General features: G+C 44.4%; 1 protein-coding gene across 2 annotated transcripts in view; it reads right to left on the reverse strand.

Moving 5' to 3' along the window:
• DLG2 (discs large MAGUK scaffold protein 2) overlaps positions 1–16,745 on the reverse strand; it is a 1,498,860-nt gene that overhangs the window by 835,455 nt on the left and 646,660 nt on the right. The window lies entirely within an intron of this gene.

The following is a 16,745-nucleotide window of genomic DNA, read 5'->3' on the forward strand; positions in this document are numbered from 1 at the left end:
GATGAAGTGAGCTGTAGCTCACGAAAGCTTATGCTCAAATAAATTGGTTAGTCTCTAAGGTGCCACAAGTACTCCTTTTCTTTTTGCGAATACAGACTAACACGGCTGCTACTCTGAAACCTTTCAAATCTTTCCACACTTCCTGCCTTACCCTTGCGAATATAAACATATAGCACAACAAACAGAAATAAAGATATAAAAAGCCATCTGCAGGTTTCCCCTAGTAACAGGAAGAAGGAAAGAAATGCAAATGGATGCTAGTAACATTGTTTAATGCAGTACTGGAAGGCACTAGATATCAGAGTGATAGGTACTTGGGAAGAATAAAGCTGTTTACATATGAATTCAAAAGTTAAGTGAAACAAGTAACAGCAAACTCCTTCTAGGGGAATACTCTCTTTACTTCATGGCAGGGAATGTTGTAGATTTGACTTTATTAAAAAATGAAGGACTTTCCCCCTATTTTATCATACATGAATTAATGCATGGATTTAGTGACTAAGTGATGGCAGATTAACTACTTTGTTATTTTACATAATTGCTGCACACAGGTAATCACTATGCATCATGCCCTAGAGATAATTAGGATGGTGTTTGCTGTTGGCATGTCACGCTGGGAGTCTCAGCAATGCATTTTCACAACACCATGGATTTCTTATGGCGGGAGAACAAAATATAAAGAATTTACCAAGGCAATAAATTCTTCATCAGACATATTAATTAGAGAATGGAAACTCCAGTCTAGTGTCAATTCTTTCCCCCCCTTTCCGTGGCCAAGCTATGATGAGTAAATTCATTGGGTTTAAGAATAGATTATCTGTTTTAATGGATGTTTTAAGAAGCTCTAAAATACGTTCCTGGAGTTACAGAATCACTGTAACTAGAGTTCAGTTAACAACAACATGGCCAGTGGCCCAAACAGTGTCCATAGATGAGTGTGCACAGCTGCCACAGAGTTCAGTGGGAACCAAGGGCATAATTTAGCTCACTGATTTTTACCCTCAGTGACATGAACTTCATACCATATGTGTAAGGGGACTGTTGCCCCCTTACTAACATTCAGTGGGGGTGTTTTGGTTTTCTAGCTCCCAGTACTAAAAAGGGGGAAGGGTCGATGGGGAATCAGGACCCTGAGACTGACAGCCCCCAGGAACGATGGGGAGAAGCCAATGCTCCAGGTCAGCCTGAATGACAGGGCGAGCAAGCTAATCAGGGAGTCAGGAGGCCAGGGAGGTCCTGTCCTCCGTGTGATCTGGATTTGCCTGGGTCAGACAGAGTGGGGCCGAGCTAAGGCGAAAGCAGGGGCCCAAGCTGAGCTTGGGAGCAGAGCTGTGCCAGATCCAGAGGGACCAGAAAAGCAGCCCAGAGAGAGCAGACCCTGTCCTGGGAGCAAAGCTGCAGCCCCAAAGCCAGAGGCACAGCCCAGAGAGAGCAGATGTGCCCTGGGAGGAGAGCTGCAGCAACCAGAGCCAGAGGGGCCAGAGAAGCAGCCCAGGGAGCTGGAGGCAGAGCAGCAGCAGCACAGAGACAGGGTGGTGGAGCTGGGGCTGGAGCAGTCCAGAGCTGGGTGCGGTGAGCAGCTGGGGAGACCGAGGGGGACCCTGGGCAGCAGGCCCAGCACAGGGAGACGCCTCAGCCAAGGGGCTCTGCAGGCCAGGCTTGGATCGTAACCCCGACAGGGTGGGGGCGACACTGGGAAGAAGGGTCCTACCACTTAGAGCCTGAGAGCGTGTGGCCACCACCAGAGCAAGTGTCCAATCCACAGCATCCCTGCAGCACAGCCAGGGCCTGAGAAGAAGCCCTGGGACTTAAAGGAACAGACTGTGAACTGCCCTGACGTTCCAGAGACACAGTTTGTGATGTTCCCTGCCACTGAGTGGGGTGATGTGTTTCCTTTAACCTCTCCCATTTTTCCTTATTCTTTTTAAAATTAATTGTTGATTAAATAACTTGTTTATAATGGTCAGTGGGTCAGAGAAGTGCCCAGTGCAGAGAGAGTACCCCGGAGTGGGGACACCCTAGCCCCTGTCCTAGGTGACCACAGCAGGGTTGGGGGTCGAGCCCCCCAGGAATCCTGGGCCCAGCCTTGTTGGGGTTACGAGGACTCTGCCAGACAGGAGAGTGGAAGGGGAGTCCTCAAGGGCAGGGAGGCCACTGGGTAAAGGAAGTGGGAGTGAGGACTCAGATCCTTTCGCTAGCCCACTTTACCGGGGTAGTGCAGAAGCCAGGAAAGTTCCCCACAAGAGCGGGACTATTCCCCTGCTTACATATGCACCGGGCACTGGACATTTGTGTATGCACATGATTAGAGGAACAAATGCACAATCTTTCAGCTATAATCATTTTGAGGACCATGCAAAGACTGTGAAATTTTGGTTTAAAGTTTCCTTGCATTTGAAGAGATCAGAAGGCAGCCTTCTGTTAGAGATTTTACAGTGGAAGCTGACATGCTAAAACTTACTGCACCAAATCCTAATTTATATAGCGTTTCCTCACCCTCTGCAATGCAAATTTGTCATTGCTAGGTGGGAACTGTTTCCACAGATATGCAATTTACAGGAAATTAAATAGAAATAAAACTGTTTAGATAGCGTATAGGTTTTGACACAAAGTTAACAAGAGCCACTAAACAAATTAAAGGCTCAAAAATTCCATCCCCAACACATCCTGATGTGTCGAGATAAGTTAAAGACATCTGGAGGTTTATCAAGTAAGTTAGAGATGAAAAGGACCTATTGGGTCATCTAGTCCATCCTCCCAATGCAAGGTGGTTTTCTATATTTTGTAGTGCTTGAATGTATATGATAGTTTTCAGACACTTCTACAATATTTAATAGCTGATTTTCAATGTACTGACCAAAATGTTATCTCCCCCCAAAAAAGAATAAAGCAAGCTATGCAAAGCCCCCTCCTGGATTTAGGAGGTTCCCTTCTGCTCTTGGATACACCAGTATTTTTTATAACAACTTCACTGAAATCAATAGAGATACTACGCTGTACAACCAAAGCAATTGGGACCACGAATTAGAGCTATGATCTATCAATGGCAAACACGTCAAGCATTTTTACATGTTTAAATGCTTTCTCCCCCACCCATTTCATCTAGTTTAGGGGATGTAGTTGCACTATAATGTTTGGAGTATCAAGCTGACTTAGATTCAATCCAGGAAAGACCAAGGCAGTATTGGTAGGGCAGGGGGAAGTAACCAGAGGCTGTGACACACTGCTCAACTTCTTCCTTTGAATTATCATGGTCTCTTCTATTATTCAGATCTCTCATATTCTGCACTCTACCCTTGATTCCATTAGAATTCTCTATTTTCAGCTCCCAAACTCCCAGAAGTTGGAAAAATGACCTGCTAAAACTTAGTTACATCAATGAACAAAGAAACAAACTGAAAATCAACAGTAAAATAGCCTTTACATTATCAAAGTAATGAAAATAGAAATAACTGCAAGTATCTTCCCCACCAGCCCTGAGATTCAGGGCAAATAATCTTTTTCTCATTCTCCAGTTTGTTCTGCTCTTAACAGTGGCAGGCACAGAAGCCCTGGATGTATACTATGAATTCCATGATGATGATGGTGGGGAGGAGAGAGAAAGCTTTGCAGAAATATTGTTTAAGTATCACTGTGTAAGTTACTTATGAAAGATACATGTCCAGGATAAGAACACAAAATGAAGATGACGACGACAAGAGAGGAGTATGTCACGTACTTAAAGAGTCAGTCCTGTGAAAACAGAATATTAAAAGTCTCATTATAAGCCAGATTGTCCTGGGGTGGAACAATAAAAAAAAGGTTGTCAGCGGTTACTAAGGGGGATAGATCTAACACGAGAAAGGACAATATGGCCTGGTCTACACTAAAAGTTAGGTCAAAGGAAGCAGCCTTAAGTCGACCTGATAATGTATATGTCTACACTACTGGGTCCTTTACACCAGCCTAAGTTGCCTCTAATGTTGACTTCTGTAATCCACCTCTGTGAGAAGCATAGCACTTAGTTCGATTTTCATAGGTTAACTGCGAGGTAGTGCAAATGCAGTGTTGTGTAATTCGACTTAATTGGCCTCCAGCTGGTGTCCCACAATGCTAATCTGTGACCACTCTGGAGATCATTCTCAACTGCTGCAACACTGCAGCCAGGTACACAGGAAACAGCCCCTCCCCTGCCAAAGCCCTGGGAAATTTTGATTTCCCATTTCCTGTTTGATCAGCATTTGGAGCTTGCCATCTTGAGCACAGCTGATCACGGAGACTACACGCCCCAAACGCACTCCAGCCTGATCTGCACAGGATCTCATTGCTGTGTGGGGAGAAGAGTCTGTGCAGGCAGAGGTCCAATCCAGCAGCAGAAATGCTGACATCTATGCAAAGATCGCTCATGGAATGGGGGAGAAGGGCTACACGAGGGACACACAGCAGTGCCATGTGAAAATAAAAACTTCGCCAAGCGTAGTAGAAGGCAAGGGAGGCGAACCGTTTGGTGCTGAACCCGACACATGCTGGATCTACGAGCTGCATGCGATTCTCGGGGGTGACCCTACCAGCACACCCACAAGCAACATGGACACCTTACAGGTGTGAGTCTAGGGACAACAAGGAGGATGATATGGTGGATGAGGGAGGAGGAGGAGGAGAATGGGAGACAAGGGAGTGGTGGATCGATTCTCCCCGAGAGCCAGGAAATATTTTTAATCCTGGAGTCCTGTGGGTCGCAGGACATCACAGTGGCTGACCGTGATGTTGGGGAAGGCACCTCTGGTGAGTATACAGTTACAAGCAAAGTCCCATTAAACTTTAGCAGGCACACAACCATTTGGTGGTATTGCATGTTTACTGAAGAAAAAGCGAGGTCCTATGGTTCTCTGCTTACAAGAGGCCGCTCCAGCTACGCAGAGGGTGGCCCCCGGAAAAGACTGTTTATGTGGACTGGGATAGCCTGGGAATCTCCATGGATATCTCTAGGAAACTTTCATGGAGGTACTCTGCAATCCTTTGTGGAAGGTTTCTGGGCAGCGCAGTCTTATTTCTTCCATCATGGTAGGACACTTTCCCACACAACTCCTGAACGAATTCAGCTGGCATCATTGCGGTACACAGCATAAGGACTGGGTCTATACTCAGACGCTTTCAGAATCTCCTTCCTTTCCACCTCTGATACCCTGAGGAGCCTGATATCACATAGGGTCGCCTAGGGGAAACATAGAATCATAGAATATCAGGGTTGGAAGGGACCTCAGGAGGTCATCTAGTCCAACCCCCTGCTCAAAAGCAGGACCCATACCCAATTAAATCATCCCAGCCAGGGCTTTGTCAAGCCTGACCTTAAAAACTTGTAAGGAAGGAGATTCCACCACCTCCCTAGGCAACGCATTCCAGTGTTTCACCACCCTCCTACTGAAAAAGATTTTCCTAATATCCAACCTAAACCTCCCCCACTGCAACTTGAGACCATTACTCCTTGTCCTGTCCTCTTCCACCACTGAGAATAGTCTAGAACCATCCTCTCTGGAACTACCTCTCACGTAGTTGAAAGCAGCTATCAAATCCCCCCTCATTCTTCTCTTCTGCAGACTAAACAATCCCAGTTCCCTCAGCCTCTCCTCATAAGTCATGTGTTCCAGACCCCTAATCATTTTTGTTGCCCTTCGCTGGACTCTCTCCAATTTATCCACATCCTTCTTGTAGTGTGGGGCCCAAAACTGGACACAGTACTCCAGATGAGGCCTCACCAATGTCGAATAAAGGGGGACGATCACGTCCCTTGATCTGCTCGCTATGCCCCTACTTATACATCCCAAAATGCCATTGGCCTTCTTGGCAACAAGGGCACACTGCTGGCTCATATCCAGCTTCTCGTCCACTGTCACCCCTAGGTCCTTTTCCGCAGAACTGCTGCCTAGCCATTCGGTCCTTAGTCTGTAGCTGTGCATTGGGTTCTTCCGTCCTAAGTGCAGGACCCTGCACTTATCCTTATTGAACCTCATCAGATTTCTTTTGGCCCAATCCTCCAATTTGTCTAGGTCCCTCTGTATCCTATCCCTGCCCTCCAGCGTATCTACCACTCCTCCCAGTTTTAGTATCATCCGCAAATTTGCTGAGAGTGCAATCCACACCATCCTCCAGATCATTTATGAAGATATTGAACAAAACCGGCCCCAGGACCGACCCCTCGGGCACTCCACTTGACACCGGCTGCCAACTAGACATGGAGCCATTGATCACTACCCGTTGAGCCCGACAATCTAGCCAACTTTCTACCCACCTTATAGTCCATTCATCCAGCCCATACTTCCTTAACTTGCTGACAAGAATACTGTGGGAGACCGTGTCAAAAGCTTTGCTAAAGTCAAGAAACAATACATCCACTGCTTTCCCTTCATCCACAGAACCAGTAATCTCATCATAGAAGGCGATTAGATTAGTCAGGGGTGACCTTCCCTTGGTGAATCCATGTTGACTGTTCCTGATCACTTTCCTCTCATGTAAGTGCTTCAGGATTGATTCTTTGAGGACCTGCTCCATGATTTTTCCGGGGATTGAAGTGAGGCTTACTGGCCTGTAGTTCCCAGGATCCTCCTTCTTCCCTTTTTTAAAGATTGGCACTACATTAGCCTTTTTCCAGTCATCCGGGACTTCCCCCGTTCGCCACGAGTTTTCAAAGATAATGGCCAATGGCTCTGCAATCACAGCCGCCAGTTCCTTTAGCACTCTCGGATGCAACTCATCCGGCCCCATGGACTTGTGCACGTCCAGTTTTTCTAAATAGTCCCTAACCACCTCTTTCTCCACAGAGGGCTGGCCATCTATTCCCCATGTTGTGATGCCCAGCACAGCAGTCTGGGAGCTGACCTTGTTCGTGAAGACAGAGGCAAAAGAAGCATTGAGTACATTAGCTTTTTCCACATCCTCCGTCACTAGGTTGCCTCCCTCATTCATTAAGGGGCCCACACTTTCCTTGGCTTTCTTCTTGTTGCCAACATACCTGAAGAAACCCTTCTTGTTACTCTTAACATCTCTCGCTAGCTGCAGCTCCAGGTGCGATTTGGCCCTCCTAATTTCATTCCTACATGCCCGAGCAATATTTTTATACTCTTCCCTGGTCATATGTCCAACCTTCCACTTCTTGTAAGCTTCTTTTTTATGCTTAAGATCTGCTAGGATTTCACCGTTAAGCCAAGCTGGTTGCCTGCCATACTTATTATTCTTTCGACACATCGGGATGGTTTGTCCCTGTAACCTCAACAGGGATTCCTTGAAATACAGCCAGCTCTCCTGGACTCCTTTCCCCTTCATGTTAGTCCCCCAGGGGATCCTACCCATCCGTTCCCTGAGGGAGTCGAAGTCTGCTTTCCTGAAGTCCAGGGTCCGTATCCTGCTGCTTACCTTTCTTCCCTGTGTCAGGATCCCGAACTCAACCAACTCATGGTCACTGCCTCCCAGATTCCCATCCACTTTTGCTTCCCCTACTAATTCTTCCCGGTTTGTGAGCAGCAGGTCAAGAAAAGCTCCCCCCCAGTTGGCTCCTCTAGCACTTGCACCAGGGGACAGGGGGAGTTCTCATTAGAACTGCTCTTACATGAGAGAAAAAAAAAAGGCATGTAGACCCATCCCACCCCCTCACTTTACAGATTGCCAAACCACGTGGCCGCTAATGTGCCTTTACTGTGCTCAGCATGGGTCGGACAGTAGTTTAAAGTGGCTGATAGGGGACTGCGGCTCCACATGAGAGATTCTGCTATTTGGGAGTGAAAACGTTCCCCTCCCACCCCCGTTTGTAAACAGCTTCCCGTGGTGCTATGGGGAAGGATCACTGTTCAAATAGCTACTTCTGCTCCCAACATGAGGCTGCCATAAACTTCATTAAAAGTGCGGTCACCCATGACCCTGGGGAAGATGGGGGGCTACTCTCCATGGCTGGAGCAGCAAAATGGCACAGTAAATGGTTACAGATCCTGATTATGCTATGGCTTGCACCTAGTGTAATAAGGTGGGGGTTTTTTTAAACGAAAAACAGCCTTGCTGTAGAAACGTTTTATTAATATACAATGGCTCCTTTATTTTTCCCCCATGACTGACAGCTGGAAATGTGTCCGTCGGCGTGTCATCAACACCTGAAAGCAGACGTTTGCTGACTAGGAGGAGGAGAAAGAGAACGCGGGAGGACATGTTCACCGAGATAATGAACGCCTCCGGGACAGCTGACACAGAGATGAGAGCATGGAGGATTTCACTGTCTGAGAAGTTAGACATGAACATGGAGAACAGGAAAGCTTCCAATGAGCGAGAGCGTGTGGCGCAGGATGAGATGCTTTGGATTATGAGGGACCAAGTAGACATGTTAAGGCATCTGGCTGAACTGCAGGAACAGAAGCAGGAGGGTAGAGTCCCTCTGCAGACCCTGTTGGACAGCCAGCCAGCATTGCCTGGGCCAGAATCACCCTCCCCAAAGCGTTCCATGAGAGGCGGGCAAAACATCCATTATCCTTTTCACTTAACTCAGGGGGACGGTACAAGGAACAGAAGGTGCCCATTCACAGATCTTTGATGGTCTGGAACATGGTGTTATGTTACACAGCTGAAAATGTTTCTCCCATTCCAACTTTACAACCCCTTTTCCCCCAAGGCTACCTTTTTGTCCCGTTCTCCCTCTTAACTTGTTTGTTAAATAAAGTAAATGGATTCAAGAAATAAATGTTCTTTATTGAGAAGAAGCAGTGGGCTTGGGTCGGGGGTGGCTTTACAGGAGCAGCGATACAAGCCAGGTGAAGGTTTGGGAAAGCACAATGCGGACAAGTAGCTCAAATTACTGTGACTCATTATTGAAATGGCTTTTCAAAGCCTCGTAGGTATACAGCACCCCTTGCTGCACTCTTCTTATTGCCCTGGTGTCTGGCTGCTCAAAAATGGCTGCTATGCGATCTGTCTCAACTGCCACCCTGCAGAAAATTCTCCCTTTTTTCCCCCCCACAGATATTATGGAGCACACAGCAGGCAGCTACAACCATGAGGAGGCAGCTATAACTCATTAAGGTCCAACCTTGTTAGTAGACTTCTCCAGAGCCCTTTCAAATGACCAAAAGCACATTTAACCACCATTCTTCACTTGCTGAGCCTATAGTTGAACCAGTCCTTACTGCTGTCCAGACAGCCGGTGTATGGCTTCATGAGCCAGAGGTAGGCTGGGTCCCCCAGGATAACTATAGGCAACTCAACATCGTCCTTGTTAATTTTGTGGTCTGGAAAGAAAGTCCCGGATTGCAGCTTTTTGAACAGACCCAAGTTCCTAAAGATGCACACGTCATGAACCTTTCCCGACCATCCTACACTGATGTCGGTGAAACGCCCCCTGTGATCCACCTGCGCTTGCAACACCATTGAAAATATCCCTCTCAGTTTATGTACTCTTTGGTAAGGTGGTCTGATGCCAAGATGGGGATATGCATGCCATCTATCCCCCCCCACAATTAGGGAACCCCATGGTGGCAAAACCATCTACAATGTCCTGTACATTTCTAAGACTCACTCCCCTTTATAGCAGAAGTCGATTAATGGCCCTGCATACTTGGAGCGCAGCAGCTCCCACAGTTGATTTATTGACTCCAAATTGATTCCTCACTGACCGGTAACTGTCTGGCATTGCAAGCTTCCAAATAGTGATCACCACTTGCTTCTCCACTGTCAGAGCAGCTCTCATTTTTGTGTTGCTGAACTGCAGGGCAGGGGAAAGCTCTGCACAAAATTTCTGGAAGGTGGCCTTCCACTTTCGAAAGTTCTGCAGCCTCTGTTCATCACCCGCTATCTGCAAAACGATACGGTCCCACCAGGCAGTGTTTGTTTCACGGGACCAGAAACAGCACTCAGTGTGCAGCTGCTCTGTGACTGCCAGCAACTGTGAATTGCTTTTTTTTTCAATGGCTTGCGGTAGGGCTTCTTGCAAGACATTGCTACGTTCCGTGCAACGGACCTTACTTCAGCTCTGGAAATAATGCAGAAGGCGTGAGGTGTTTGAGATGCTCACAGTCAGAGTGTACAACTGAGCAGGCTCCATGCTTCTGGAGTTATGGGGTACATGTGGCTGGTTTGTGAGGGAGGGAGCACAGTGCATCATGGGATGCCAACATAATGTTCCCATTCTCCCCTGTGACAATGTTTTGGTCTCATGAGACATTGCACAAATTTCCCAAAACACACTGTGGCAAGTTGCACTTTGGGATAGCTACCCACGATGCACTGCTTTGTGGATTGATGCAGGTGCTGCTAATGTGGAAGCACTCCATTGAGACAATGAGCATGGTGTGGCCACGCACAATCAACTTAATTCAGAGGCTCAAGGTCGAATTAGATAAAGTCGACTTAATTTTGTAGTGTAGACACGCCCATATGATTTTGCCAAGCAGCAGAACAGGCACAAATAAAAGATCTAGAGAAAGTACTCAGTCCTCTGCTTTTTCCCTATGTCTAAACCAGCAAGGAAAAGGTTCACAGAAGTTCAAATTGGCCAAGGACAGCAGAAAACAATGCCAGTGATGTGGCAACCAGGATGAGTATAGGAAGTGCCTAGCATTCAGGCAAATATGTAGAAACTGTAGTAAACCCCATCATTATACTAAAATGTGCAGAATAATGCACACATTAAGTGCAAAAGGGGATCTCTCGAGTGATGAGGAAGAGCTGTTAAGGACAATAACGGAGAAGGTTGACTCAATAACTCAAAAGATTGGCTATTTAAAATGTGCACAAATGGCATGTGTGCCATATGTTGGGGTACCATTAAAAGCAACTAAATATCAAGGCCCCAAAATTGAGACACCCTGCCCCCTAAAAAATGCACTAACAGGAAAATTTCTAATGAAGTTTCTTTGTAAAGATTCACAAACAAAACTGAACTTTGAATGAAAAGCCCATATTTAAAGAGGATAAGAAATGCCGACATTAAAGAATCATCATAGAATTCATAGAATTCATAGAATATCAGGGTTGGAAGGGACCCCTGAAGGTCATCTAGTCCAACCCCCTGCTCGAAGCAGGACCAATTCCCAGTTAAATCATCCCAGCCAGGGCTTTGTCAAGCCTGACCTTAAAAACTTCCAAGGAAGGAGATTCCACCACCTCCCTAGGCAACGCATTCCAGTGTTTCACCACCCTCTTAGTGAAAAAGTTTTTCCTAATATCCAATCTAAACCTCCCCCACTGCAACTTGAGGCCATTACTCCTCGTTCCATAACTCCATGTTTTCCATAACTCCCCATCCCCTTTCTAATCAATTAAGGGTAATACAGAACAACATATACTGATTTAGAACATTGAAATATAAAATGAAGAATTGTTAATGGTAAGATTAAGAGATTTGATCATTACAAATCATTAAAAATATAGCTATGTATAGGGAAAAAGAATATAGACGAGGTAATATTTAGGCCAAGTCCTTGGTGGTGTAAATGTGGTTTTGCCAATTCTCCTTTTACATAAAATTGCTAATCTGCTTAAAATAATATTGCTGACAGAACAAAGGTAACATGTTGGAAGATGGAAAAGGAGGACTTGTGGCACCTTAGAGACTAACCAATTTATTTGAGCATAAGCTTTCGTGAGTAGTCTCTAAGGTGCCACAAGTACTCCTTCTCTTTTTGCGAATACAGACTAACACGGCTGTTACTCTGAAGCATGTTGGAAGAAGAAACAAACATACACAAACACATAATGACAAATTTTAAAAAAACAAATCCTTTTCTGGGAAGTCCTAGGGAAGGGTGACAAAACATGACCCAGAAACTGCAAAACCCAGAAACTGCAGGAAAACTACAGAAGTTCGGTAATTGAAGCTTGCATGTATAATGTATGGGTTACCTAAAATCCAAAGAGTTGATGTGCTCAAACCCAATTAGCTAAAGATTACTTAATCTGTAATGTAGAAATGTATAAGAGACCTAAGAACATGAGCCCAAACTGGAGAAACACCGATCCAGAAACTGAAGAATGGGACTGAAGAATCAAACCAAGGAATTAAAGAAGGCAGTGACTACCATGGAAGGTGTAGGAACTTCCCAGTGCCCCTGAATGTGGTAACTTGGGGCTCATTTACCAATTCAATTTTATCTGTTATTTGTCTAGCATAAATGTATGTCCAGATATTAAGTGACAATAATTGTCTGAAATTTTATTAATAAAAGCAAAAATTCATTAAGTCTAAATTTGGGAGGGGGATTTATGATTCAGTTTCCCAACTTTTACTCCCAATGCCATATCAGATAGGCTCTTGGTCACAACTAAATAATAAACAGAAAATGAAAGATGTAAGGAGCATGTAAAAGTGGAAGAGTCAGAAGTGTCTTAAAAGATTTTACTAAAGGAACAGTTCCAGGGCTGACAGAGTGCACGCTGGCAATTATAAAAGGAAAATGATAAAACAAGAGTTTGTGGTGGCACACAGAGGCAAGCAAACAGTCTTGAGCCTAGACACATGTGAAGTTCTTGGTCTCATGAAGAGAATATATGCCACAAGAAGACAAAGACAACCTAGAAACAGATATGAAAGAATTAATAGCCTCACATGAAGATGTGGTCACAGAAATGGGTGCCTCCCAGTAACATACAAGACATGGTTAGGAAAAAGATGCAGAAACTGTAGTACATGCTAGCTACACAAAAAGTTCCACAAGCCTTAGGAAAGAGGACAAAAGAAAAAGTTGCAAAACATGACAGCAAATGGTATCATTTGAACAACAGAAGAACCAACAGACTGGTTTCAACCAGTAATTGTAGAGGGGCGGGAAAGGACAGGGACTACAGCTGTCCACAGACCCTAAGGAGCTGTAGAAAAAAAACCAAAAACAAACAAACAAAAAAACAAACAAAGAACACTTCCACTCTCCCACAATAAGTGAACTGTTATCAGAGATGGCAGAACCCAAATTCTTCAGCAAATTAGATGAATCAGTTGGATTTTGAATCTAGATCCCCTGGGACACTGGGAACTCCAGATTCTATGCTTTCAAACACATCATTTGGCAGATATCACTTCCTAAGGCTACCTTTCAGAATATGTTCAGTTCTGGAAGTATTTCACTATACAGTGAGCCAGGTGCTAGAGTCTAGCAGCCATGAAAGTGTAAACGGATTAAATAATAGTTTGGGGACAACACTGCCACTGAACAGGAACGATTGCAGAGAGTACAGGAAACTGAAATCTAAAAATCTTAAACAGAATAAGATCAAATGTCAGTTTCAAACAACAAGAGAAAAGAACATACGGGGGAGAGAGAGACTGACCTCCAAGGGAATCTTGCCTGTTGCATCAAATATTCAGACAATACTGAACATACTGAAACTGGAAGATAAAAATGGAATTCAAAGGCTACTGCACATACAGAACTATGTCAAATTTATACATAAACTGTACAGCTCACTGAAAAGCATCTCTGCCACATGGTCACCAAATGGCCATAGTTACCAGAGCTTGAGAGAATTCAGTGATTTAAAAACACAATCCAATATCAGTTCCAATGCTGCAATTTTTTGACGCACTGAAAGTCAAACTCGGCACAGACGCCTCGAATGGGGGGCTGGAAGTAGAACTAATACAGAGTCATGGAACTGATTGGTTGCCAGTCCTGTATGCATCTAGGGTATTACAGCTGCAGAGAAGATTTACATACGAATTGAAGAGAGACACACTAGGCCTGTTGTATGGATATACAAGTTTTCATGACTTTTTTCATGGTTGTAGTTTCAAAGCAGAAACTGATCACAAACCACTGAGTACATTACAAAAAAGGGACTTGGACAAGCACTACCAAAAATACAGAAACTATTTTTGAAAATACAGAAGTATGATGTGACCTTCTACCATGAAAGCTACCTCATAATGGCAGACACACTCAAGAGCATACACTCCACCTGACTACAAAGCCTGATGATCTGAAATGAGCATTAAAGTTTCATGTGAATGTGGGGAAAAAGGAGAGCCACATGCTGTATCTCTAGGCATATGGGATGAACTGGAGACAAATAGCTGAAGATGAAATGCTGCAAACAAAGTGATACCAGCAATAAATAAAGGAAGGGGGGAAACCCAAACATTTCCCACCTGCATATTCCCACCATTAAAAAAAAAAAAAAAAGAGCTTTCCGTGATCTTAGGACTGCTCTTGAAGAGATCACAGATTGTGGCTCCCACAGTGATGAGAAGAAAAGTGTTGAATAAATACACAAAGAGCACCTGGAAAAAGCCAAATCAAAAAGGAGAGCTAGAAAAGATGTATTCTGGCCACAGATGAATAGCGACACTGAAGAAATAGCGAGCTGGTGTGGAATGTATCAAAAATAGAGATTCTCAGCTAAAAGAGCCAATGGTAACTCATGAACTTGAAATTCCATGGGACAAAGTTAGAATTGACATGTTCCACTTGGGAAGATATGATCACCTCGTTATAATGAACTACTTTACCACTTTCCAAAACGTCATCACACTTTAAGATGACAACTGTTGCTTCTATGGTAAGCATATTAAATCTGCATTTGTACATCATTCCAAGAACAGTGATAGCTGATAACAGATCACAGTTCAAGAACAGGGAAATCTTGGACTTTGCTAAAAATGTACAACTTTCCACGTAAAACAAGTAGTCCCAGATATCCTAAAGCCAATGGATTAGCTGAACGCAGAGTAAGTATAGCGAAGGAATTGCTCTCGAGTAGTTATTTTTCTTCTGTATTTGGCTCGTGTGACCACTCCTGGAATATTGTGTCCAAGTCTGGGGTCCACAGATTAAGTAGGATGTTGATAAATTGGAGAGGGTTCAGAGAAGAGCCACAAGAATGATTAAAGGATTAGAAAAATATGCCTTATAGTGACAAGGATTTAGCTTAGCTATTTAGCTTAGCCAAGAGAAGATTAAGGAGTGCTTGATTACAGTCTAGAAGTACCTCCATGAGGCACATATATTTAATAATGGGCTCCTCAGTCTAGGAGAGAAAGTTTTAACATGATCCAATGGCTTGAAGTTGAAGATATACAAATTCAGACTGGAAATAAACGTATATTTTTAAAAAAATTCACGTTAATTGTTAGCCATAAAAAGATATACTTTGTCCTCACCCATAACTATTTCACATTTGGGGACAATGTATACCTTCAAATCAGCAGCACTGCTATGGGTACCCGCATGGCCCCACAGTATGCCAACATTTTTATGGCTGACTTAGAACACCACTTCTTCAGCTCTCGTCCCTTAATGCCCCTACTCTACTTGCACTACATTGATGACCTCTTCACCTTCTGGACCCATGGAAAAGAATCCCTTGAGGAATTCCACCAGGATTTCAACAATTTCTGTCCCACCATCAACCTCAGTCTGGACCAGTCCACACAACAGATTCACTTCCTGGACACTACGGTGCTAATAAGCGATGGTCACATAAACACCACCCTATACTGGAAACCTACTGACCGCTATTCCTACCTACATGCCTCCAGCTTTCATCCAGATCACACCACACAATCCATTGTCTACAGCCAAGCTCTATGATACAACCACATTTGCTCCAACCCCTGAGATAGAGGCAAACACCTACAAGATCTCTATCAAGCGTTCTTACAACTACAATACCCACCTGCTGAAGTGAAGAAACAGATTGACAGAGCCAGAAGAGTACCCAGAAGTTACCTCCTACAGGACAGGCCCAACAAAGAAAATAACAGAATGCCTCTAGCCGTCACCTTCAGCCGCCAACTAAAACCTCTCCAGCGCATCATCAAGAATCTACAACCTATCCTGAAGGACGACCCATCACTCTCAGATCTTGGGAGACAGACCAGTCCTTGCTTACAGACAGCCCCCCAACCTGAAGCAAATACTCACCAGCAACCACACACCAGAACCACTAACCCAAGAACCTATCCTTGCAATAAAGCCCGTTGCCAACTGTGTCCACATATCTATTCAGGGGACACCATCATAGGGCCTAATCACATCAGCCACACCATCAGAGGCTCATTCACTTGCACATCTACCAATGTGATATATGCCATCATGTGCCAGCAATGCCCCTCTGCCATGTACATTGGTCAAACTGGACAGTCTCTACGTAAAAGAATAAATGGACACAAATCAGACGTCAAGAATTATAACATTCAAAAACCAGTCGGAGAACACTTCAATCTCTCTGGTCACTCGATTACAGACCTAAAAGTGGCTATTCTTCAACAAAAAAAAACAAACAAAAAAACTTCCAAAACAGACTCCAACAAGAGACTGCTGAATTGGAATTAATTTGCAAACTGGACACCATTAACTTAGGCTTGAATAAAGACTGGGAGTGGATGTGTCATTACACAAAGTAAAACTATTTCCCCATGTTTATTTCCTTCCTCCCACACACACACAGTTCCTCACACATTCTTGTCAACTGCTGGAAATGGCCCACCTTGATTATCACTACAAAAGGTTTTTTTTTCCCTCCCTCTCCTGCTGGTAATAGCTCACCTTACCTGATCACTCTTGTTATAGTGTGTATGGTAACACCCATTGTTTCATGTTCTCTGTGTATATAAAATCTCCCCACTGTATTTTCCACTAAATGCATCCGATGAAGTGAGCTGTAGCTCACGAAAGCTTATGCTCAAATAAATTTGTTAGTCTCTAAGGTGCCACAAGTACGCCTGTTCTTTTTGCGGATTCAGACTAACACAGCTGCTGCTCTGAAATGTAATTGAGTATATATTTCTGTTACTGTGACAG

Source organism: Eretmochelys imbricata, chromosome 1 (genome assembly GCF_965152235.1).
Source record: "Eretmochelys imbricata isolate rEreImb1 chromosome 1, rEreImb1.hap1, whole genome shotgun sequence".
Taxonomy (NCBI): domain Eukaryota; kingdom Metazoa; phylum Chordata; order Testudines; family Cheloniidae; genus Eretmochelys; species Eretmochelys imbricata.